Source organism: Stenella coeruleoalba (genome assembly GCF_951394435.1).
Source record: "Stenella coeruleoalba genome assembly, contig: scaffold_196, whole genome shotgun sequence".
NCBI lineage: Eukaryota > Metazoa > Chordata > Mammalia > Artiodactyla > Delphinidae > Stenella > Stenella coeruleoalba.
This window is the reverse complement of record NW_027646425.1, coordinates 369,774-395,970: the sequence shown is the minus strand read 5'-3', so window position 1 is coordinate 395,970 and position 26,197 is coordinate 369,774. Positions and strand designations below refer to the sequence as shown.

The 26,197-nt window shown below is 43.6% G+C and overlaps 1 long non-coding RNA gene across 1 annotated transcript in view; it reads left to right on the top strand.

The window, feature by feature from the left end:
- The first annotated feature begins 483 nt into the window (after nt 1-483).
- Nucleotides 484-26,197, top strand: part of LOC307181118 — a 58,438-nt gene continuing 32,724 nt past the window's right edge. The window contains exon 1 of the long non-coding RNA XR_013825913.1: nt 484-556. This is a non-coding gene — a long non-coding RNA (uncharacterized lncRNA). The remainder of the gene's footprint in view (nt 557-26,197) is intronic.

Below are 26,197 nucleotides of genomic sequence, written 5' to 3'. Positions count from 1 at the left end.
AGAATACCTAAAACCTGGGTAGTTGAAACCCGTGGAATGGGTACCATGCAATATGACTTCAAAGGGTCTTCATTTGCTCACCGAACCTCTCCAATCCTATCACTGCTGCATTTATGCCCCTGTACACATGCTTGATTCTTTTTCGGATACATAGCAATCCATAGGTTTTAAGATACTTACTAGTCAGGTACATTCTTAGGCGTTTAATATGCGGTGTTGAGTCCATTTCGTTGAGCAAGGAGTAGCTCTTGTCTATTCCATATTTGGCTTAAGGAACTTTATCTGTGCTCATTTCAATCTCTGGTTTTATGCAGCAACCCAACTCACCTTTCCCCTTAAGCAAGCATAAGTTGGTTTTCTAAATTTGAGAACCTGTTCTGTTTTGGAATTCAGTTCCTGTGTAGCCAAGTTTACATTCCGTGTATTAGTGATATCTTATGATGTTTCTTTTTCTGTGTGACTTATTTCAGTTAGAATCATCATACCTGAATCTACTCATTATGCTGCTACAGGCCTGATGACATAGATTTCATTGCTGAGTGATACTGCATTGTACGTAAGTACCACAAGTTCTTTATCCATTTTTCACTTTCTGCGATGTTGAACTTGTACTGTAAACGAGGTTCTTGTAAACAGAGCCGTTCCAAACTTTGGGGTGGCTGTGTCTTTTTGATTTTAATTTCCCTAAGCTATAGGACCATAAGTGAAAGTGCCCTAGGCTCTGTTGCTTTGTTTTTTAGATGTTTCAGGAAACACCATACACTTCTCCCGAGTGGTTGTTGGCAATTTACATCCCGCCCATCAGCATAACAAGGCTCGCAGTTCTCCATGGCCTGTCCTGCCTTTCTGGATTTTACACTTTTTTCAGATGGCCCTTTTGCCCGGGGGGAAGTGAGACTTCATTGTAGTGCAGATTTCCTTTGCAAGCTTGCTTGGTTGGCCAAAAAGGGCGTATGCTTTTTTTCCTGAATATATTCAGGAAAAAACGCATACGCCCTTTTTGGCCAAGTGCATCATTGTGGACGTTCTGCCTCTTTTCCTATGCTTTCAATGAAATTCCAGTCTACCTCCTGAAATCGGTTTCCTGCAATTCTGCCCCGCTTTCAAGTCCTCTTGGCAGCCTTACTTCAGTCTATTTTTGGACGATAGCTGTCATTTATAACTCTGCAGGTTTGTGAATTACAGTGCCCCTGAGCTCCTTTCTTCAACTCGGTTTGTTTTGAGCTGGCCGCAACACCGCAGGATGGCTTCAGGCCCTAATCTGGTTCCGGTACGGCACGCTGAGCCTTTGGTTATTTCCTCTTCCTGTTGGGAAATGAGAGTTAAATTTGCCCGTCCAGACACCTCCAGCTAGCCTCTCATTGGTTCTCGCTATTCCTGTTCATCTTCCGCAGAAATTGCAAACTGTGCCAAACAGGAGGTTAAAGGCGCTGACTCTCCAAGTGGGGAGAGTGTTAGTAAAGCGTCTGGAATGTTGCACCCGAGTACCAGGGGAGGAAAACTGAGACATATTTGAACACGTCTCCCGATCACATGGTTGATCATACTCTGGGTTCCACATGCATGTTTTAGCTGAAGGAAGAATACCTAAAACCTGGGTAGTTGAAACCCGTGGAATGGGTACAATTCAATATGACTTCAAAGGGTCTTCATTTGCTCACCGAACCTCTCCAATCCTATCACTGCTGCATTTATGCCCCTGTACACATGCTTGATTCTTTTTCGGATACATAGCAATCCATAGGTTTTAAGATACTTACTAGTCAGGTACATTCTTAGGCATTTAATATGCGGTGTTGAGTCCATTTCGTTGAGCAAGGAGTAGCTCTTGTCTATTCCATATTTGGCTTAAGGAACTTTATCTGTGCTCATTTCAATCTCTGGTTTTATGCAGCAACCCAACTCACCTTTCCCCTTAAGCAAGCATAAGTTGGTTTTCTAAATTTGAGAACCTGTTCTGTTTTGGAATTCAGTTCCTGTGTAGCCAAGTTTACATTCCGTGTATTAGTGATATCTTATGATGTTTCTTTTTCTGTGTGACTTATTTCAGTTAGAATCATCGTACCTGAATCTACTAATTATGCTGTTACGGGCATGATGACATAGATTTCATTGCTGAGTGATACTGCATTGTACGTAAGTACCACAAGTTCTTTATCCATTTTTCACTTTCTGCGATGTTGAACTTGTACTGTAAACGAGGTTCTTGTAAACAGAGCCGTTCCAAACTTTGGGGTGGCTGTGTCTTTTTGATTTTAATTTCCCTAAGCTATAGGACCATAAGTGGAAGTGCCCTAGGCTCTGTTGCTTTGTTTTTTAGATGTTTCAGGAAACACCATACACTTCTCCCGAGTGTCTGTTGGCAATTTACATCCCGCCCATCAGCATAACAAGGCTCCCAGTTCTCAATGGCCTGTTGCCTTTCTGGATTTTACACTTTTTTCAGATGGCCCTTTTGACCGGGGGGAAGTGAGACTTCATTGTAGTGCAGATTTCCTTTGCAAGCTTGCTTGGTTGGCCAAAAAGGGCGTATGCGTTTTTTCCTGAATATGTTCAGGAAAAAACGCATACGCCCTTTTTGGCCAAGTGCATCATTGTGGACGTTCTGCCTCTTTTCCTATGCTTTCAATGCAATTCCAGTCTACCTCCTGAAATCGGTTTCCTGCAATTCTGCCCCGCTTTCAAGTCCTCTTGGCAGCCTTACTTCAGTCTATTTTTGGACGATAGCTGTCATTTATAAGTCTGCAGGTTTGTGAATTACAGTGTCCCTGAGCTCCTTTCTTCAACTCGCTTTCTTGTGACCTGGCCGCAACACCGCAGGATGGCTTCAGGCCCTAATCTGGTTCCGGCCCGGCATGCTGAGTCTTTAGTTAATTCCTCTTCCTGGTGGGAAATGAGAGTTAAATTTGCCCGTTCAGACACCTCCAGCTAGTCTCTCATTGGTTCTCGCTATTCCTGTTCATTTTCCGCAGAAATTGCAAACTGGGCCAAACAGGAGGTTAAAGGGACTGACTCTCCAAGTCGGGAGAGTGTTAGTAAAGCGTCTGGAATGTTGCACCCGAGTACCAGGGGAGGAAAACTGAGACATATTTGAACACGTCTCCCGTTCACATGGTTGATCATACTCTGGGTTCCACATGCATGTTTTAGCTGAAGGAAGAATACCTTAAACCTGGAGAGTTGAGACCCGTGTAATGGGTACCATGCAATATGACTTCAAAGGGTCTTCATTTGCTCACCGAACCTCTCCAATCCTATCACTGCTGCGTTTATGCCCCTGTACACATGCTTGATTCTCTTTCGGAGACATAGCAATCCATAGGTTTTACGATACTTACTAGTCAGGTACATTCTTAGGCGTTTAATATGCGGTGTTGAGTCCATTTCATTGAGCAAGGAGTAGCTCTTGTCTATTCCATATTTGACTTAAGGAACTTTATCTGTGCTCATTTCAATCTCTGGTTTTATGCAGCACCCCAACTCACCTTTACCCTTAAGCAAGCATAAGTTGGTTTTCTAAATTTGAGACCCTGTTCTGTTCTGTAATTCAGTTCCTGTGTAGCCAAGTTTACATTCCGTGTATTACTGATATCTTATGATGTTTCTTTTTCTGTGTGACTTATTTCAGTTAGAATCATCATACCTGAATCCACTCATTGTGATGCTAAGTGCCTGATGACATAGATTTCATTGCTGAGTGATATTGCTTTGTAAGTAAATACCACAACTTCTTTATCCATTTTTCACTTTCTGCGATGTTGAACTTGTACTGTAAACGAGGTTCTTGTAAACAGAGGCGTCCCAAACTTTGGGGTGGCTGTGTCTTTTTGATTTTAATTTCCCTAAGCTATAGGACCATAAGTGGAAGTGCCCTAGGCTCTGTTGCTTTGTTTTTTAGATGTTTCAGGAAACACCATACACTTCTCCCGAGTGTCTGTTGGCAATTTACATCCCGCCCATCAGCATAACAAGGCTCCCAGTTCTCCATGGCCTGTCCTGCCTTTCTGGATTTTACACTTTTTTCAGATGGCCCTTTTGACCAGGGGGAAGTGAGACTTCATTGTAGTGCAGATTTCCTTTGCAAGCTTGCTTGGTTGGCCAAAAAGGGCGTATGCGTTTTTTCCTGAATATATTCAGGAAAAAAACGCATACGCCCTTTTTGGCCAAGTGCATCATTGTGGACGTTCTGCCTCTTTTCCTATGCTTTCAATGCAATTCCAGTCTACCTCCTGAAATCGGTTTCCTGCAATTCTGCCCCGCTTTCAAGTCCTCTTGGCAGCCTTACTTCAGTCTATTTTTGGACGATAGCTGCCATTTATAACTCTGCAGGGTTGTGAATTACAGTGCCCTTGAGCTCCTTTCTTCAACTCGCTTTCTTTTGAGCTGGCCGCAACACCGCAGGATGGCTTCAGGCCCTAATCTGGTTCCGGTACGGCACGCTGAGCCTTTGGTTATTTCCTCTTCCTGGTGGGAAATGAGAGTTAAATTTGCCCGTCCAGACACCTCCAGCTAGCCTCTCATTGGTTCTCGCTATTCCTGTTCATCTTCCACAGAAATTGCAAACTGTGCCAAACAGGAGGTTAAAGGCGCTGACTCTCCAAGTGGGGAGAGTGTTAGTAAAGCGTCTGGAATGTTGCACCCGAGTACCAGGGGAGGAAAACTGAGACATATTTGAACACGTCTCCCGATCACATGGTTGATCATACTCTAGGTTCCACAGCATGTTTTAGCTGGAGGAAGAATACCTAAAACCTGGGTAGTTGAAACCCGTGGAATGGGTACCATGCAATATGACTTCAAAGGGTCTTCATTTGCTCACCGAACCTCTCCAATCCTATCACTGCTGCGTTTATGCCCCTGTACACATGCTTGATTCTCTTTCAGAGACATAGCAATCTATAGGTTTTAAGATACTTACTAGTCAGGTACATTCTTAGGCGTTTAATATGCGGTGTTGAGTCCATTTCGTTGAGCAAGGAGTAGCTCTTGTCTATTCCATATTTGGCTTAAGGAACTTTATCTGTGCTCATTTCAATCTCTGGTTTTATGCAGCACCCCAACTCACCTTTACCCTTAAGCAAGCATAAGTTGGTTTTCTAAATTTGAGACCCTGTTCTGTTCTGTAATTCAGTTCCTGTGTAGCCAAGTTTACATTCCATGTATTACTGATATCTTATGATGTTTCTTTTTCTGTGTGACTTATTTCAGTTAGAATCATCGTACCTGAATCTACTCATTATGCTGCTACGGGCCTGATGACATAGATTTCATTGCTGAGTGATACTGCATTGTACGTAAGTACCACAAGTTCTTTATCCATTTTTCACTTTCTGCGATGTTGAACTTGTACTGTAAACGAGGTTCTTGTAAACAGAGCCGTTCCAAACTTTGGGGTGGCTGTGTCTTTTTGATTTTAATTTCCCTAAGCTATAGGACCATAAGTGGCAGTGCCCTAGGCTCTGTTGCTTTGTTTTTTAGATGTTTCAGGAAACACCATACACTTCTCCCGAGTGGTTGTTGGCAATTTACATCCCGCCCATCAGCATAACAAGGCTCCCAGTTCTCCATGGCCTCTCTTGCCTTTCTGGATTTTACACTTTTTTCAGATGGCCCTTTTGACCGGGGGGAAGTGAGACTTCATTGTAGTGCAGATTTCCTTTGCAAGCTTGCTTGGTTGGCCAAAAAGGGCGTATGCGTTTTTTCCTGAATATATTCAGGAAAAAAACGCATACGCCCTTTTTGGCCAAGTGCATCATTGTGGACGTTCTGCCTCTTTTCCTATGCTTTCAATGCAATTCCAGTCTACCTCCTGAAATCGGTTTCCTGCAATTCTGCCCCGCTTTCAAGTCCTCTTGGCAGCCTTACTTCAGTCTATTTTTGGACGATAGCTGTCATTTATAACTCTGCAGGGTTGTGAATTACAGTGCCCCTGAGCTCCTTTCTTCAACTCGCTTTCTTTTGAGCTGGCCGCAACACCGCAGGATGGCTTCAGGCCCTAATCTGGTTCCGGTACGGCACGCTGAGCCTTTGGTTATTTCCTCTTCCTGGTGGGAAATGAGAGTTAAATTTGCCCGTCCAGACACCTCCAGCTAGCCTCTCATTGGTTCTCGCTATTCCTGTTCATCTTCCACAGAAATTGCAAACTGGGCCAAACAGGAGGTTAAAGGGACTGACTCTCCAAGTGGGGAGAGTGTTAGTAAAGCGTCTGGAATGTTGCACCCGAGTACCAGGGGAGGAAAACTGAGACATATTTGAACACGTCTCCCGATCACATGGTTGATCATACTCTAGGTTCCACATGCATGTTTTAGCTGAAGGAAGAATACCTTAAACCTGGGTAGTTGAAACCCGTGGAATGGGTACCATGCAATATGACTTCAAAGGGTCTTCATTTGCTCACCGAACCTCTCCAATCCTATCACTGCTGCGTTTATGCCCCTGTACACATGCTTGATTCTCTTTCAGAGACATAGCAATCCATAGGTTTTAAGATACTTACTAGTCAGGTACATTCTTAGGCGTTTAATATGCGGTGTTGAGTCCATTTCGTTGAGCAAGGAGTAGCTCTTGTCTATTCCATATTTGGCTTAAGGAACTTTATCTGTGCTCATTTCAATCTCTGGTTTTATGCAGCAACCCAACTCACCTTTCCCTTTAAGCAAGCATAAGTTGGTTTTCTAAATTTGAGAACCTGTTCTGTTTTGGAATTCAGTTCCTGTGTAGCCAAGTTTACATTCCGTGTATTAGTGATATCTTATGATGTCTTTTTCTGTGTGACTTATTTCAGTTAGAATCATCGTACCTGAATCTACTCATTATGTTGCTACAGGCCTGATGACATAGATTTCATTGCTGAGTGATACTGCATTGTACGTAAGTACCACAAGTTCTTTATCCATTTTTCACTTTCTGCGATGTTGAACTTGTACTGTAAACGAGGTTCTTGTAAACAGAGCCGTTCCAAACTTTGGGGTGGCTGTGTCTTTTTGATTTTAATTTCCCTAAGCTATAGGACCATAAGTGGAAGTGCCCTAGGCTCTGTTGCTTTGTTTTTTAGATGTTTCAGGAAACACCATACACTTCTCCCGAGTGGTTGTTGGCAATTTACATCCCGCCCATCAGCATAACAAGGCTCCCAGTTCTCCATGGCCTGTCCTGCCTTTCTGGATTTTACACTTTTTTCAGATGGCCCTTTTGACTGGGGGGAAGTGAGACTTCATTGTAGTGCAGATTTCCTTTGCAAGCTTGCTTGGTTGGCCAAAAAGGGCGTATGCGTTTTTTCCTGAATATATTCAGGAAAAAACGCATACGCCCTTTTTGGCCAAGTGCATCATTGTGGATGTTCTGCTTCTTTTCCTATGCTTTCAATGCAATTCCAGTCTACCTCCTGAAATCGGTTTCCTGCAATTCTGCCCCGCTTTCAAGTCCTCTTGGCAGCCTTACTTCAGTCTATTTTTGGACGATAGCTGTCATTTATAACTCTGCAGGTTTGTGAATTACAGTGCCCCTGAGCTCCTTTCTTCAACTCGCTTTCTTTTGAGCTGGCCGCAACACCGCAGGATGGCTTCAGGCCCTAATCTGGTTCCGGCACGGCACGCTGAGCCTTTGGTTATTTCCTCTTCCTGTTGGGAAATGAGAGTTAAATTTGCCCGTCCAGACACCTCCATCTAGCCTCTCATTGGTTCTCGCTATTCCTGTTCATCTTCCGCAGAAATTGCCACCTGTGCCAAACAGGAGGTTAAAGGCGCTGACTCTCCAAGTGGGGAGAGTGTTAGTAAAGTGTCTGGAATGTTGCACCCGAGTACCAGGGAAGGAAAACTGAGACATATTTGAACACGTCTCCCGTTCACATGGTTGATCATACTTGGGTTCCACATGCATGTTTTAGCTGAAGGAAGAATACCTTAAACCTGGAGAGTTAAGACCCGTGTAATGGGTACCATGCAATATGACTTCAAAGGGTCTTCATTTGCTCACCGAACCTCTCCAATCCTATCACTGCTGCGTTTATGCCCCTGTACACATGCTTGATTCTCTTTCGGAGACATAGCAATCCATAGGTTTTAAGATACTTACTAGTCAGGTACATTCTTAGGCGTTTAATATGCGGTGTTGAGTCCATTTCGTTGAGCAAGGAGTAGCTCTTGTCTATTCCATATTTGACTTAAGGAACTTTATCTGTGCTCATTTCAATCTCTGGTTTTATGCAGCACCCCAACTCACCTTTATCCTTAAGCAAGCATAAGTTGGTTTTCTAAATTTGAGACCCTGTTCTGTTCTGTAATTCAGTTCCTGTGTAGCCAAGTTTACATTCCGTGTATTACTGATATCTTATGATGTTTCTTTTTCTGTGTGACTTACTTCAGTTAGAATCATCATACCTGAATCCACTCATTGTGCTGCTAAGGGCCTGATGACACAGATTTCATTGTTGAGTGATATTGCTTTGTAAGTAAATACCACAACTTCTTTATCCATTTTTCACTTTCTGCGATGTTGAACTTGTACTGTAAACGAGGTTCTTGTAAACAGAGGCGTCCCAAACTTTGGGGTGGCTGTGTCTTTTTGATTTTAATTTCCCTAAGCTATAGGACCATAAGTGGAAGTGCCCTAGGCTCTGTTGCTTTGTTTTTTAGATGTTTCAGGAAACACCATACACTTCTCCCGAGTGGTTGTTGGCAATTTACATCCCGCCCATCAGCATAACAAGGCTCCCAGTTCTCCATGGCCTGTCCTGCCTTTCTGGATTTTACACTTTTTTCAGATGGCCCTTTTGACCGGGGGGAAGTGAGACTTCATTGTAGTGCAGATTTCCTTTGCAAGCTTGCTTGGTTGGCCAAAAAGGGCGTATGCGTTTTTTCCTGAATATATTCAGGAAAAAACGCATACGCCCTTTTTGGCCAAGTGCATCATTGTGGATGTTCTGCCTCTTTTCCTATGCTTTCAATGCAATTCCAGTCTACCTCCTGAAATCGGTTTCCTGCAATTCTGCCCCGCTTTCAAGTCCTCTTGGCAGCCTTACTTCAGTCTATTTTTGGACGATAGCTGTCATTTATAACTCTGCAGGTTTGTGAATTACAGTGCCCCTGAGCTCCTTTCTTCCACTCGCTTTCTTTTGAGCTGGCCGCAACACCGCAGGATGGCTTCAGGCCCTAATCTGTTTCTGGTAAGGCACGCTGAGCCTTTGGTTATTTCCTCTTCCTGGTGGGAAATGAGAGTTAAATTTGCCCGTCCAGACACCTCCAGCTAGCCTCTCATTGGTTCTCGCTATTCCTGTTCATCTTCCGCAGAAATTGCAAACTGGGCCAAACAGGAGGTTAAAGGCGCTGACTCTCCAACTGGGGAGAGTGTTAGTAAAGCGTCTGGAATGTTGCACCCGAGTACCAGGGTAGGAAAACTGAGACATATTTGAACACGTCTCCCGATCACATGGTTGATCATACTCTAGGTTCCACATGCATGTTTTAGCTGAAGGAAGAATACCTAAAACCTGGGTAGTTGAAACCCGTGGAATGGGTACCATGCAATATGACTTCAAAGGGTCTTCATTTGCTCGCCGAACCTCTCCAATCCTATCACTGCTGCGTTTATGCCCCTGTACACATGCTTGATTCTCTTTCAGAGACATAGCAATCTATAGGTTTTAAGATACTTACTAGTCAGGTACATTCTTAGGCGTTTAATATGCGGTGTTGAGTCCATTTCGTTGAGCAAGGAGTAGCTCTTGTCTATTCCATATTTGGCTTAAGGAACTTTATCTGTGCTCATTTCAATCTCTGGTTTTATGCAGCACCCCAACTCACCTTTACCCTTAAGCAAGCATAAGTTGGTTTTCTAAATTTTAGCCCCTGTTCTGTTCTGTAATTCAGTTCCTGTGTAGCCAAGTTTACATTCCATGTATTACTGATATCTTATGATGTTTCTTTTTCTGTGTGACTTATTTCAGTTAGAATCATCGTACCTGAATCTACTCATTATGCTGCTACGGGCCTGATGACATAGATTTCATTGCTGAGTGATACTGCATTGTACGTAAGTACCACAAGTTCTTTATCCATTTTTCACTTTCTGCGATGTTGAACTTGTACTGTAAACGAGGTTCTTGTAAACAGAGGCGTCCCAAACTTTGGGGTGGCTGTGTCTTTTTGATTTTAATTTCCCTAAGCTATAGGACCATAAGTGGCAGTGCCCTAGGCTCTGTTGCTTTGTTTTTTAGATGTTTCAGGAAACACCATACACTTCTCCGGAGTGGTTGTTGGCAATTTACATCCCGCCCATCAGCATAACAAGGCTCCCAGTTCTCCATGGCCTGTCCTGCCTTTCTGGATTTTACACTTTTTTCAGATGGCCCTTTTGACCGGGGGGAAGTGAGACTTCATTGTAGTGCAGATTTCCTTTGCAAGCTTGCTTGGTTGGCCAAAAAGGGCGTATGCGTTTTTTCCTGAATATATTCAGGAAAAAACGCATACGCCCTTTTTGGCCAAGTGCATCATTGTGGACGTTCTGCCTCTTTTCCTATGCTTTCAATGCAATTCCAGTCTACCTCCTGAAATCGGTTTCCTGCAATTCTGCCCCGCTTTCAAGTCCTCTTGGCAGCCTTACTTCAGTCTATTTTTGGACGATAGCTGTCATTTATAACTCTGCAGGTTTGTGAATTACAGTGCCCCTGAGCTCCTTTCTTCAACTCGGTTTCTTTTGAGCTGGCCGCAACACCGCAGGATGGCTTCAGGCCCTAATCTGGTTCCGGTACGGCACGCTGAGCCTTTGGTTATTTCCTCTTCCTGTTGGGAAATGAGAGTTAAATTTGCCCGTCCAGACACCTCCAGCTAGCCTCTCATTGGTTCTCGCTATTCCTGTTCATCTTCCGCAGAAATTGCAAACTGTGCCAAACAGGAGGTTAAAGGCGCTGACTCTCCAAGTGGGGAGAGTGTTAGTAAAGCGTCTGGAATGTTGCACCCGAGTACCAGGGGAGGAAAACTGAGACATATTTGAACACGTCTCCCGATCACATGGTTGATCATACTCTAGGTTCCACATGCATGTTTTAGCTGTAGGAAGAATACCTAAAACCTGGGTAGTTGAAACCCGTGGAATGGGTACCATGCAATATGACTTCAAAGGGTCTTCATTTGCTCACCGAACCTCTCCAATCCTATCACTGCTGCATTTATGCCCCTGTACACATGCTTGATTCTTTTTCGGATACATAGCAATCCATAGGTTTTAAGATACTTACTAGTCAGGTACATTCTTAGGCGTTTAATATGCGGTGTTGAGTCCATTTCGTTGAGCAAGGAGTAGCTCTTGTCTATTCCATATTTGGCTTAAGGAACTTTATCTGTGCTCATTTCAATCTCTGGTTTTATGCAGCAACCCAACTCACCTTTCCCCTTAAGCAAGCATAAGTTGGTTTTCTAAATTTGAGAACCTGTTCTGTTTTGGAATTCAGTTCCTGTGTAGCCAAGTTTACATTCCGTGTATTAGTGATATCTTATGATGTTTCTTTTTCTGTGTGACTTATTTCAGTTAGAATCATCATACCTGAATCTACTCATTATGCTGCTACGGGCCTGATGACATAGATTTCATTGCTGAGTGATACTGCATTGTACGTAAGTACCACAAGTTCTTTATCCATTTTTCACTTTCTGCGATGTTGAACTTGTACTGTAAACGAGGTTCTTGTAAACAGAGCCGTTCCAAACTTTGGGGTGGCTGTGTCTTTTTGATTTTAATTTCCCTAAGCTATAGGACCATAAGTGGAAGTGCCCTAGGCTCTGTTGCTTTGTTTTTTAGATGTTTCAGGAAACACCATACACTTCTCCCGAGTGGTTGTTGGCAATTTACATCCCGCCCATCAGCATAACAAGGCTCCCAGTTCTCAATGGCCTGTTGCCTTTCTGGATTTTACACTTTTTTCAGATGGCCCTTTTGACCGGGGGGAAGTGAGACTTCATTGTAGTGCAGATTTCCTTTGCAAGCTTGCTTGGTTGGCCAAAAAGGGCGTATGCGTTTTTTCCTGAATATGTTCAGGAAAAAACGCATACGCCCTTTTTGGCCAAGTGCATCATTGTGGACGTTCTGCCTCTTTTCCTATGCTTTCAATGCAATTCCAGTCTACCTCCTGAAATCGGTTTCCTGCAATTCTGCCCCGCTTTCAAGTCCTCTTGGCAGCCTTACTTCAGTATATTTTTGGACGATAGCTGTCATTTATAACTCTGCAGGTTTGTGAATTACAGTGTCCCTGAGCTCCTTTCTTCAACTCGCTTTCTTGTGACCTGGCCGCAACACCGCAGGATGGCTTCAGGCCCTAATCTGGTTCCGGCCCGGCATGCTGAGTCTTTAGTTAATTCCTCTTCCTGGTGGGAAATGAGAGTTAAATTTGCCCGTTCAGACACCTCCAGCTAGTCTCTCATTGGTTCTCGCTATTCCTGTTCATCTTCCGCAGAAATTGCAAACTGGGCCAAACAGGAGGTTAAAGGGACTGACTCTCCAAGTCGGGAGAGTGTTAGTAAAGCGTCTGGAATGTTGCACCCGAGTACCAGGGGAGGAAAACTGAGACATATTTGAACACGTCTCCCGTTCACATGGTTGATCATACTCTGGGTTCCACATGCATGTTTTAGCTGAAGGAAGAATACCTTAAACCTGGAGAGTTGAGACCCGTGTAATGGGTACCATGCAATATGACTTCAAAGGGTCTTCATTTGCTCACCGAACCTCTCCAATCCTATCACTGCTGCGTTTATGCCCCTGTACACATGCTTGATTCTCTTTCGGAGACATAGCAATCCATAGGTTTTACGATACTTACTAGTCAGGTACATTCTTAGGCGTTTAATATGCGGTGTTGAGTCCATTTCATTGAGCAAGGAGTAGCTCTTGTCTATTCCATATTTGACTTAAGGAACTTTATCTGTGCTCATTTCAATCTCTGGTTTTATGCAGCACCCCAACTCACCTTTACCCTTAAGCAAGCATAAGTTGGTTTTCTAAATTTGAGACCCTGTTCTGTTCTGTAATTCAGTTCCTGTGTAGCCAAGTTTACATTCCGTGTATTACTGATATCTTATGATGTTTCTTTTTCTGTGTGACTTATTTCAGTTAGAATCATCATACTTGAATCCACTCATTGTGATGCTAAGTGCCTGATGACATAGATTTCATTGCTGAGTGATATTGCTTTGTAAGTAAATACCACAACTTCTTTATCCATTTTTCACTTTCTGCGATGTTGAACTTGTACTGTAAACGAGGTTCTTGTAAACAGAGGCGTCCCAAACTTTGGGGTGGCTGTGTCTTTTTGATTTTAATTTCCCTAAGCTATAGGACCATAAGTGGAAGTGCCCTAGGCTCTGTTGCTTTGTTTTTTAGATGTTTCAGGAAACACCATACACTTCTCCCGAGTGTCTGTTGGCAATTTACATCCCGCCCATCAGCATAACAAGGCTCCCAGTTCTCCATGGCCTGTCCTGCCTTTCTGGATTTTACACTTTTTTCAGATGGCCCTTTTGACCAGGGGGAAGTGAGACTTCATTGTAGTGCAGATTTCCTTTGCAAGCTTGCTTGGTTGGCCAAAAAGGGCGTATGCGTTTTTTCCTGAATATATTCAGGAAAAAAACGCATACGCCCTTTTTGGCCAAGTGCATCATTGTGGACGTTCTGCCTCTTTTCCTATGCTTTCAATGCAATTCCAGTCTACCTCCTGAAATCGGTTTCCTGCAATTCTGCCCCGCTTTCAAGTCCTCTTGGCAGCCTTACTTCAGTCTATTTTTGGACGATAGCTGTCATTTATAACTCTGCAGGGTTGTGAATTACAGTGCCCCTGAGCTCCTTTCTTCAACTCGCTTTCTTTTGAGCTGGCCGCAACACCGCAGGATGGCTTCAGGCCCTAATCTGGTTCCGGTACGGCACGCTGAGCCTTTGGTTATTTCCTCTTCCTGGTGGGAAATGAGAGTTAAATTTGCCCGTCCAGACACCTCCAGCTAGCCTCTCATTGGTTCTCGCTATTCCTGTTCATCTTCCACAGAAATTGCAAACTGGGCCAAACAGGAGGTTAAAGGGACTGACTCTCCAAGTGGGGAGAGTGTTAGTAAAGCGTCTGGAATGTTGCACCCGAGTACCAGGGGAGGAAAACTGAGACATATTTGAACACGTCTCCTGATCACATGGTTGATCATACTCTAGGTTCCACATGCATGTTTTAGCTGAAGGAAGAATACCTTAAACCTGGGTAGTTGAAACCCGTGGAATGGGTACCATGCAATATGACTTCAAAGGGTCTTCATTTGCTCACCGAACCTCTCCAATCCTATCACTGCTGCGTTTATGCCCCTGTACACATGCTTGATTCTCTTTCGGAGACATAGCAATCCATAGGTTTTAAGATACTTACTAGTCAGGTACATTCTTAGGCGTTTAATATGCGGTGTTGAGTCCATTTCGTTGAGCAAGGAGTAGCTCTTGTCTATTCCATATTTGGCTTAAGGAACTTTATCTGTGCTCATTTCAATCTCTGGTTTTATGCAGCAACCCAACTCACCTTTCCCTTTAAGCAAGCATAAGTTGGTTTTCTAAATTTGTGAACCTGTTCTGTTTTGGAATTCAGTTCCTGTGTAGCCAAGTTTACATTCCGTGTATTAGTGATATCTTATGATGTTTCTTTTTCTGTGTGACTTATTTCAGTTAGAATCATCGTACCTGAATCTACTCATTATGTTGCTACGGGCCTGATGACATAGATTTCATTGCTGAGTGATACTGCATTGTACGTAAGTACCACAAGTTCTTTATCCATTTTTCACTTTCTGCGATGTTGAACTTGTACTGTAAACGAGGTTCTTGTAAACAGAGCCGTTCCAAACTTTGGGGTGGCTGTGTCTTTTTGATTTTAATTTCCCTAAGCTATAGGACCATAAGTGGAAGTGCCCTAGGCTCTGTTGCTTTGTTTTTTAGATGTTTCAGGAAACACCATACACTTCTCCCGAGTGGTTGTTGGCAATTTACATCCCGCCCATCAGCATAACAAGGCTCCCAGTTCTCCATGGCCTGTCCTGCCTTTCTGGATTTTACACTTTTTTCAGATGGCCCTTTTGACTGGGGGGAAGTGAGACTTCATTGTAGTGCAGATTTCCTTTGCAAGCTTGCTTGGTTGGCCAAAAAGGGCGTATGCGTTTTTTCCTGAATATATTCAGGAAAAAACGCATACGCCCTTTTTGGCCAAGTGCATCATTGTGGATGTTCTGCCTCTTTTCCTATGCTTTCAATGCAATTCCAGTCTACCTCCTGAAATCGGTTTCCTGCAATTCTGCCCCGCTTTCAAGTCCTCTTGGCAGCCTTACTTCAGTCTATTTTTGGACGATAGCTGTCATTTATAACTCTGCAGGTTTGTGAATTACAGTGCCCCTGAGCTCCTTTCTTCAACTCGCTTTCTTTTGAGCTGGCCGCAACACCGCAGGATGGCTTCAGGCCCTAATCTGGTTCCGGCACAGCATGCTGAGCCTTTGGTTATTTCCTCTTCCTGTTGGGAAATGAGAGTTAAATTTGCCCGTCCAGACACCTCCATCTAGCCTCTCATTGGTTCTCGCTATTCCTGTTCATCTTCCGCAGAAATTGCCACCTGTGCCAAACAGGAGGTTAAAGGCGCTGACTCTCCAAGTGGGGAGAGTGTTAGTAAAGCGTCTGGAATGTTGCACCCGAGTACCAGGGAAGGAAAACTGAGACATATTTGAACACGTCTCCCGTTCACATGGTTGATCATACTTGGGTTCCACATGCATGTTTTAGCTGAAGGAAGAATACCTTAAACCTGGAGAGTTAAGACCCGTGTAATGGGTACCATGCAATATGACTTCAAAGGGTCTTCATTTGCTCACCGAACCTCTCCAATCCTATCACTGCTGCGTTTATGCCCCTGTACACATGCTTGATTCTCTTTCGGAGACATAGCAATCCATAGGTTTTAAGATACTTACTAGTCAGGTACATTCTTAGGCGTTTAATATGCGGTGTTGAGTCCATTTCGTTGAGCAAGGAGTAGCTCTTGTCTATTCCATATTTGACTTAAGGAACTTTATCTGTGCTCATTTCAATCTCTGGTTTTATGCAGCACCCCAACTCACCTTTACCCTTAAGCAAGCATAAGTTGGTTTTCTAAATTTGAGACCCTGTTCTGTTCTGTAATTCAGTTCCTGTGTAGCCAAGTTTACATTCCGTGTATTACTGATATCTTATGATGTTTCTTTTTCTGTGTGACTTACTTCAGTTAGAATCATCATACCTGAATCCACTCATTGTGCTGCTAAGGGCCTGATGACACAGATTTCATTGCTGAGTGATATTGCTTTGTAAGTAAATACCACAAGTTCTTTATCCATTTTTCACTTTCTGCGATGTTGAACTTGTACTGTAAACGAGGTTCTTGTAAACAGAGGCGTCCCAAACTTTGGGGTGGCTGTGTCTTTTTGATTTTAATTTCCCTAAGCTATAGGACCATAAGTGGAAGTGCCCTAGGCTCTGTTGCTTTGTTTTTTAGATGTTTCAGGAAACACCATACACTTCTCCCGAGTGGTTGTTGGCAATTTACATCCCGCCCATCAGCATAACAAGGCTCCCAGTTCTCCATGGCCTGTCCTGCCTTTCTGGATTTTACACTTTTTTCAGATGGCCCTTTTGACCGGGGGGAAGTGAGACTTCATTGTAGTGCAGATTTCCTTTGCAAGCTTGCTTGGTTGGCCAAAAAGGGCGTATGCGTTTTTTCCTGAATATATTCAGGAAAAAACGCATACACCCTTTTTGGCCAAGTGCATCATTGTGGATGTTCTGCCTCTTTTCCTATGCTTTCAATGCAATTCCAGTCTACCTCCTGAAATCGGTTTCCTGCAATTCTGCCCCGCTTTCAAATCCTCTTGGCAGCCTTACTTCAGTCTATTTTTGGACGATAGCTGTCATTTATAACTCTGCAGGTTTGTGAATTACAGTGCCCCTGAGCTCCTTTCTTCCACTCGCTTTCTTTTGAGCTGGCCGCAACACCGCAGGATGGCTTCAGGCCCTAATCTGTTTCTGGTAAGGCACGCTGAGCCTTTGGTTATTTCCTCTTCCTGGTGGGAAATGAGAGTTAAATTTGCCCGTCCAGACACCTCCAGCTAGCCTCTCATTGGTTCTCGCTATTCCTGTTCATCTTCCACAGAAATTGCAAACTGGGCCAAACAGGAGGTTAAAGGCGCTGACTCTCCAAGTGGGGAGAGTGTTAGTAAAGCGTCTGGAATGTTGCACCCGAGTACCAGGGGAGGAAAACTGAGACATATTTGAACACGTCTCCCGTTCACATGGTTGATCATACTTGGGTTCCACATGCATGTTTTAGCTGAAGGAAGAATACCTTAAACCTGGAGAGTTGAGACCCGTGTAATGGGTACCATGCAATATGACTTCAAAGGGTCTTCATTTGCTCACCGAACCTCTCCAATCCTATCACTGCTGCGTTTATGCCCCTGTACACATGCTTGATTCTCTTTTGGAGACATAGCAATCCATAGGTTTTACGATACTTACTAGTCAGGTACATTCTTAGGCGTTTAATATGCGGTGTTGAGTCCATTTCGTTGAGCAAGGAGTAGCTCTTGTCTATTCCATATTTGACTTAAGGAACTTTATCTGTGCTCATTTCAATCTCTGGTTTTATGCAGCACCCCAACTCACCTTTACCCTTAAGCAAGCATAAGTTGGTTTTCTAAATTTGAGACCCTGTTCTGTTCTGTAATTCAGTTCCTGTGTAGCCAAGATTACATTCCGTGTATTACTGATATCTTATGATGTTTCTTTTTCTGTGTGACTTATTTCAGTTAGAATCATCATACCTGAATCCACTCATTGTGATGCTAAGGGCCTGATGACATAGATTTCATTGCTGAGTTTTATTGCTTTGTAAGTAAATACCACAACTTCTTTATCCATTTTTCACTTTCTGCGATGTTGAACTTGTACTGTAAATGAGGTTCTTGTAAACAGAGGTGTCCCAAACTTTGGGATGGCTGTGTCTTTTTGATTTTAATTTCCCTAAGCTATAGGACCATAAGTGGAAGTGCCCTAGGCTCTGTTGCTTTGCTTTTTAGATGTTTCAGGAAACACCATACACTTCTCCCGAGTGTCTGTTGGCAATTTACATCCCGCCCATCAGCATAACAAGGCTCCCAGTTCTCCATGGCCTGTCCTGCCTTTCTGGATTTTACACTTTTTTCAGATGGCCCTTTTGACCGGGGGGAAGTGAGACTTCATTGTAGTGCAGATTTCCTTTGCAAGCTTGCTTGGTTGGCCAAAAAGGGCGTATGCGTTTTTTCCTGAATATGTTCAGGAAAAAACGCATACGCCCTTTTTGGCCAAGTGCATCATTGTGGACGTTCTGCCTCTTTTCCTATGCTTTCAATGCAATTTCAGTCTACCTCCTGAAATAGGTTTCCTGGAATTCTGCCCCGCTTTCAAGTCCTCTTGGCAGCCTTACTTCAGTCTATTTTTGGATGATAGCTGTCATTTATAACTCTGCAGGTTTGTGAATTACAGTGCCCCTGAGCTCCTTTCTTCAACTCGCTTTCTTGTGACCTGGCCGCAACACCGCAGGATGGCTTCAGGCCCTAATCTGGTTGTGGCACGGCACGCTGAGCCTTTGGTTATTTCCTCCTCCTGGTGGGAAATGAGAGTTAAATTTGCCCGTCCAGACACCTCCAGCTAGCCTCTCATTGGTTCTCGCTATTCCTGTTCATCTTCCACAGAAATTGCAAACTGTGCCAAACAGGAGGTTAAAGGCGCTGACTCTCCAAGTGGGGAGAGTGTTAGTAAAGCGTCTGGAATGTTGCACCCGAGTACCAGGGGAGGAAAACTGAGACATATTTGAACACGTCTCCCGATCACATGGTTGATCATACTCTAGGTTCCACATGCATGTTTTAGCTGAAGGAAGAATACCTAAAACCTGGGTAGTTGAAACCCGTGGAATGGGTACCATGCAATATGACTTCAAAGGGTCTTCATTTGCTCACCGAACCTCTCCAATCCTATCACTGCTGCGTTTATGCCCCTGTACACATGCTTGATTCTCTTTCAGAGACATAGCAATCTATAGGTTTTAAGATACTTACTACTCAGGTACATTCTTAGGCGTTTAATATGCGGTGTTGAGTCCATTTCGTTGAGCAAGGAGTAGCTCTTGTCTATTCCATATTTGGCTTAAGGAACTTTATCTGTGCTCATTTCAATCTCTGGTTTTATGCAGCACCCCAACTCACCTTTACCCTTAAGCAAGCATAAGTTGGTTTTCTAAATTTGAGACCCTGTTCTGTTCTGTAATTCAGTTCCTGTGTAGCCAAGTTTACATTCCATGTATTACTGATATCTTATGATGTTTCTTTTTCTGTGTGACTTATTTCAGTTAGAATCATCGTACCTGAATCTACTCATTGTGCTGCTACGGGCCTGATGACATAGATTTCATTGCTGAGTGATACTGCATTGTACGTAAGTACCACAAGTTCTTTATCCATTTTTCACTTTCTGCGATGTTGATCTTGTACTGTAAACGAGGTTCTTGTAAACAGAGCCGTTCCAAACTTTGGGGTGGCTGTGTCTTTTTGATTTTAATTTCCCTAAGCTATAGGACCATAAGTGGAAGTGCCCTAGGCTCTGTTGCTTTGTTTTTTAGATGTTTCAGGAAACACCATACACTTCTCCCGAGTGGTTGTTGGCAATTTACATCCCGCCCATCAGCATAACAAGGCTCCCAGTTCTCCATGGCCTGTCCTGCCTTTCTGGATTTTACACTTTTTTCAGATGGCCCTTTTGACCGGGGGGAAGTGAGACTTCATTGTAGTGCAGATTTCCTTTGCAAGCTTGCTTGGTTGGCCAAAAAGGGCGTATGCGTTTTTTCCTGAATATATTCAGGAAAAAACGCATACGCCCTTTTTGGCCAAGTGCATCATTGTGGATGTTCTGCCTCTTTTCCTATGCTTTCAATGCAATTCCAGTCTACCTCCTGAAATCGGTTTCCTGCAATTCTGCCCCGCTTTCAAGTCCTCTTGGCAGCCTTACTTCAGTCTATTTTTGGACGATAGCTGTCATTTATAAGTCTGCAGGTTTGTGAATTACAGTGCCCCTGAGCTCCTTTCTTCAACTCGCTTTCTTTTGAGCTGGCCGCAACACCGCAGGATGGCTTCAGGCCCTAATCTGGTTCCGGCACGGCATGCTGAGCCTTTGGTTATTTCCTCTTCCTGTTGGGAAATGAGAGTTAAATTTGCCCGTCCAGACACCTCCATCTAGCCTCTCATTGGTTCTCGCTATTCCTGTTCATCTTCCGCAGAAATTGCCACCTGTGCCAAAAAGGAGGTTAAAGGCGCTGACTCTCCAAGTGGGGAGAGTGTTAGTAAAGCATCTGGAATGTTGCACCCGAGTACCAGGGAAGGAAAACTGAGACATATTTGAACACGTCTCCCGTTCACATGGTTGATCATACTCGGGTTCCACATGCATGTTTTAGCTGAAGGAAGAATACCTTAAACCTGGAGAGTTAAGACCCTTGTAATGGGTACCATGCAATATAACTTCAAAGCGTCTTCATTTGCTCACCGAACCTCTCCAATCCTATCACTGCTGCGTTTATGCCCCTGTACACATGCTTGATTCTCTTTCGGAGACATAGCAATCCATAGGTTTTAAGATACTTACTAGTCAGGTACATTCTTAGGCGTTTAATATGCGGTGTTGAGTCCATTTCGTTGAGCAAGGAGTAGCTCTTGTCTATTCCATATTTGACTTAAGGAACTTTATCTGTGCTCATTTCAATCTCTGGTTTTATGCAGCACCCCAACTCACCTTTACCCTTAAGCAAGCATAAGTTGGTTTTCTAAATTTGAGACCCTGTTCTGTTCTGTAATTCAGTTCCTGTGTAGCCAAGTTTACATTCCGTGTATTACTGATATCTTATGATGTTTCTTTTTCTGTGTGACTTACTTCAGTTAGAATCATCATACCTGAATCCACTCATTGTGCTGCTAAGGGCCTGATGACACAGATTTCATTGCTGAGTGATATTGCTTTGTAAGTAAATACCACAACTTCTTTATCCATTTTTCACTTTCTGCGATGTTGAACTTGTACTGTAAACGAGGTTCTTGTAAACAGAGCCGTTCCAAACTTTGGGGTGGCTGTGTCTTTTTGATTTTAATTTCCCTAAGCTATAGGACCATAAGTGGCAGTGCCCTAGGCTCTGTTGCTTTGTTTTTTAGATGTTTCAGGAAACACCATACACTTCTCCCGAGTGTCTGTTGGCAATTTACATCCCGCCCATCAGCATAACAAGGCTCCCAGTTCTCCATGGCCTGTCCTGCCTTTCTGGATTTTACACTTTTTTCAGATGGCTCTTTTGACCGGGGGGAAGTGAGACTTCATTGTAGTGCAGATTTCCTTTGCAAGCTTGCTTGGTTGGCCAAAAAGGGCGTATGCGTTTTTTCCTGAATATATTCAGGAAAAAACGCATACGCCCTTTTTGGCCAAGTGCATCATTGTGGACGTTCTGCCTCTTTTCCTATGCTTTCAATGCAATTCCAGTCTACCTCCTGAAATCGGTTTCCTGCAATTCTGCCCCGCTTTCAAGTCCTCTTGGCAGCCTTACTTCAGTCTATTTTTGGACGATAGCTGTCATTTATAACTCTGCAGGTTTGTGAATTACAGTGCCCCTGAGCTCCTTTCTTCAACTCGCTTTCTTGTGACCTGGCCGCAACACCGCAGGATGGCTTCAGGCCCTAATCTGGTTCCGGCCCGGCATGCTGAGCCTTTGGTTAATTCCTCTTCCTAGTGGGAAATGAGAGTTAAATTTGCCCGTCCAGACACCTCCAGCTAGCCTCTCATTGGTTCTCGCTATTCCTGTTCATCTTCCGCAGAAATTGCAAACTGGGCCAAACAGGAGGTTAAAGGGACTGACTCTCCAAGTGGGGAGAGTGTTAGTAAAGCGTCTGGAATGTTGCACCCGAGTACCAGGGGAGGAAAACTGAGACATATTTGAACACGTCTCCCATTCACATGGTTGATCATACTCTAGGTTCCACATGCATGTTTTAGCTGAAGGAAGAATACCTTAAACCTGGGTAGTTGAAACCCGTGGAATGGGTACCATGCAATATGACTTCAAAGGGTCTTCATTTGCTCACCGAACCTCTCCAATCCTATCACTGCTGCGTTTATGCCCCTGTACACATGCTTGATTCTCTTTCGGAGACATAGCAATCCATAGGTTTTAAGATACTTATAAGTCAGGTACATTCTTAGGCGTTTAATATGCGGTGTTGAGTCCATTTCGTTGAGCAAGGAGTAGCTCTTGTCTATTCCATATTTGACTTAAGGAACTTTATCTGTGCTCATTTCAATCTCTGGTTTTATGCAGCACCCCAACTCACCTTTACCCTCAAGGAAGCATAAGTTGTTTTTCTAAATTTGAGACCCTGTTCTGTTCTGTAATTCAGTTCCTGTGTAGCCAAGTTATCATTCCGTGTATTACTGATATCTTATGATGTTTCTTTTTCTGTGTGACTTATTTCAGTTAGAATCATCATACCTGAATCCACTCATTGTGCTGCTAAGGGCCTGATGACACAGATTTCATTGCTGAGTGATATTGCTTTGTAAGTGAATACCACAACTTCTTTATCCATTTTTCACTTTCTGCGATGTTGAACTTGTACTGTAAACGAGGTTCTTGTAAACAGAGCCGTTCCAAACTTTGGGGTGGCTGTGTCTTTTTGATTTTAATTTCCCTAAGCTATAGGACCATAAGTGGAAGTGCCCTAGGTTCTGTTGCTTTGTTTTTTAGATGTTTCAGGAAACACCATACACTTCTCCCGAGTGGTTGTTGGCAATTTACATCCCGCCCATCAGCATAACAAGGCTCCCAGTTCTCCATGGCCTGTCCTGCCTTTCTGGATTTTACACTTTTTTCAGATGGCCCTTTTGACCGGGGGGAAGTGAGACTTCATTGTAGTGCAGATTTCCTTTGCAAGCTTGCTTGGTTGGCCAAAAAGGGCGTATGCGTTTTTTCCTGAATATATTCAGGAAAAAACGCATACGCCCTTTTTGGCCAAGTGCATCATTGTGGACGTTCTGCCTCTTTTCCTATGCTTTCAATGCAATTCCAGTCTACCTCCTGAAATCGATTTCCTGCAATTCTGCCACGCTTTCAAGTCCTCTTGGCAGCCTTACTTCAGTATATTTTTGGACGATAGCTGTCATTTATAACTCTGCAGGTTTGTGAATTACAGTGCCCCTGAGCTCCTTTCTTCAACTCGGTTTCTTTTGAGCTGGCCGCAACACCGCAGGATGGCTTCAGGCCCTAATCTGGTTCCGGTACGGCACGCTGAGCCTTTGGTTATTTCCTCTTCCTGTTGGGAAATGAGAGTTAAATTTGCCCGTCCAGACACCTCCAGCTAGCCTCTCATTGGTTCTCGCTATTCCTGTTCATCTTCCGCAGAAATTGCAAACTGGGCCAAACAGGAGGTTAAAGGCGCTGAGTCTACAAGTGGGGAGAGTGTTAATAAAGCGTCTGGAATGTTGCACCCGAGTACCAGGGGAGGAAAACTGAGACATATTTGAACACGTCTCCCGATCACATGGTTGATCATACTCTGGGTTCCACATGAATGTTTTAGATGAAGGAAGAATACCTTAAACCTGGAGAGTTAAGACCCGTGTAATGGGTACCATGCAATATGACTTCAAAGGGTCTTCATTTGCTCACCGAACCTCTCCAATCCTATCACTGCTGCGTTTATGCCCCTGTACACATGCTTGATTCTCTTTCGGAGACATAGCAATCCATAGGTTTTAAGATACTTACTAGTCAGGTACATTCTTAGGCGTTTAATATGCGGTGTTGAGTCCATTTCGTTGAGCAAGGAGTCGCTCTTGTCTATTCCATATTTGACTTAAGGAACTTTATCTGTGCTCATTTCAATCTCTGGTTTTATGCAGCACCCCAACTCACCTTTACCCTTAAGCAAGCATAAGTTGGTTTTCTAAATTTGAGACCCTGTTCTGTTCTGTAATTCAGTTCCTGTGTAGCCAAGTTTACATTCCGTGTATTACTGATATCTTATGATGTTTCTTTTTCTGTGTGACTTACTTCAGTTAGAATCATCATACCTGAATCCACTCATTGTGCTGCTAAGGGCCTGATGACACAGATTTCATTGCTGAGTGATATTGCTTTGTAAGTAAATACCACAACTTCTTTATCCATTTTTCACTTTCTGCGATGTTGAACTTGTACTGTAAACGAGGTTCTTGTAAACAGAGCTGTTCCAAACTTTGGGGTGGCTGTGTCTTTTTGATTTTAATTTCCCTAAGCTATAGGACCATAAGTGGAAGTGACCTAGGTTCTGTTGCTTTGTTTTTTAGATGTTTCAGGAAACACCATACACTTCTCCGGAGTGGTTGTTGGCAATTTACATCCCGCCCATCAGCATAACAAGGATCCCAGTTCTCCATGGCCTGTCCTGCCTTTCTGGATTTTACACTTTTTTCAGATGGCCCTTTTGACCGGGGGGAAGTGAGACTTTATTGTAGTGCGCATTTCCTGTGCAAGCTTGCTTGGTTGGCCAAAAAGGGCGTATGCGTTTTTTCCTGAATATATTCAGGAAAAAACGCATACGCCCTTTTTGGCCAAGTGCATCATTGTGGACGTTCTGCCTCTTTTCCTATGCTTTCAATGCAATTCCAGTCTACCTCCTGAAATCGGTTTCCTGCAATTCTGCCCCGCTTTCAAGTCCTCTTGGCAGCCTTACTTCAGTCTATTTTTGGACGATAGCTGTCATTTATAACTCTGCAGGTTTGTGAATTACAGTGCCCCTGAGCTCCTTTCTTCAACTCGCTTTCTTGTGAGCTGGCCACAACACCGCAGGATGGCTTCAGGCCCTAATCTGGTTCCGATACGGCACGCTGAGCCTTTGGTTATTTCCTCTTCCTGGTGGGAAATGAGAGTTAAATTTGCCCGTCCAGACACCTCCAGCTAGCCTCTCATTGGTTCTCGCTATTCCTGTTCATCTTCCGCAGAAATTGCAAACTGGGCCAAACAGGAGGTTAAAGGCGCTGACTCTCCAAGTGGGGAGAGTGTTAGTAAAGCGTCTGGAATGTTGCACCCGAGGACCAGGGGAGGAAAACTGAGACATATTTGAACACGTCTCCCGTTCACATGGTTGATCATACTTGGGTTCCACATGCATGTTTTAGCTGAAGGAAGAATACCTTAAACCTGGAGAGTTGAGACCCGTGGAATGGGTACCATGCAATATGACTTCAAAGGGTCTTCATTTGCTCACCGAACCTCTCCAATCCTATCACTGCTGCGTTTATGCCCCTGTACACATGCTTGATTCTCTTTTGGAGACATAGCAATCCATAGGTTTTACGATACTTACTAGTCAGGTACATTGTTAGGCGTTTAATATGCGGTGTTGAGTCCATTTCGTTGAGCAAGGAGTAGCTCTTGTCTATTCCATATTTGACTTAAGGAACTTTATCTGTGCTCATTTCAATCTCTGGTTTTATGCAGCACCCCAACTCACCTTTACCCTTAAGCAAGCATAAGTTGGTTTTCTAAATTTGAGACCCTGTTCTGTTCTGTAATTCAGTTCCTGTGTAGCCAAGTTTACATTCCGTGTATTACTGATATCTTATGATGTTTCTTTTTCTGTGTGACTTATTTCAGTTAGAATCATCATACCTGAATCCACTCATTGTGATGCTAAGGGACTGATGACATAGATTTCATTGCTGAGTGATATTGCTTTGTAAGTAAATACCACAACTTCTTTATCCATTTTTCACTTTCTGCGATGTTGAACTTGTACTGTAAATGAGGTTCTTGTAAACAGAGGCGTCCCAAACTTTGGGGTGGCTGTGTCTTTTTGATTTTAATTTCCCTAAGCTATAGGACCATAAGTGGCAGTGCCCTAGGCTCTGTTGCTTTGCTTTTTAGATGTTTCAGGAAACACCATACACTTCTCCCGAGTGTCTGTTGGCAATTTACATCCCGCCCATCAGCATAACAAGGCTCCCAGTTCTCCATGGCCTGTCCTGCCTTTCTGGATTTTACACTTTTTTCAGATGGCCCTTTTGACCGGGGGGATGTGAGACTTCATTGTAGTGCAGATTTCCTTTGCAA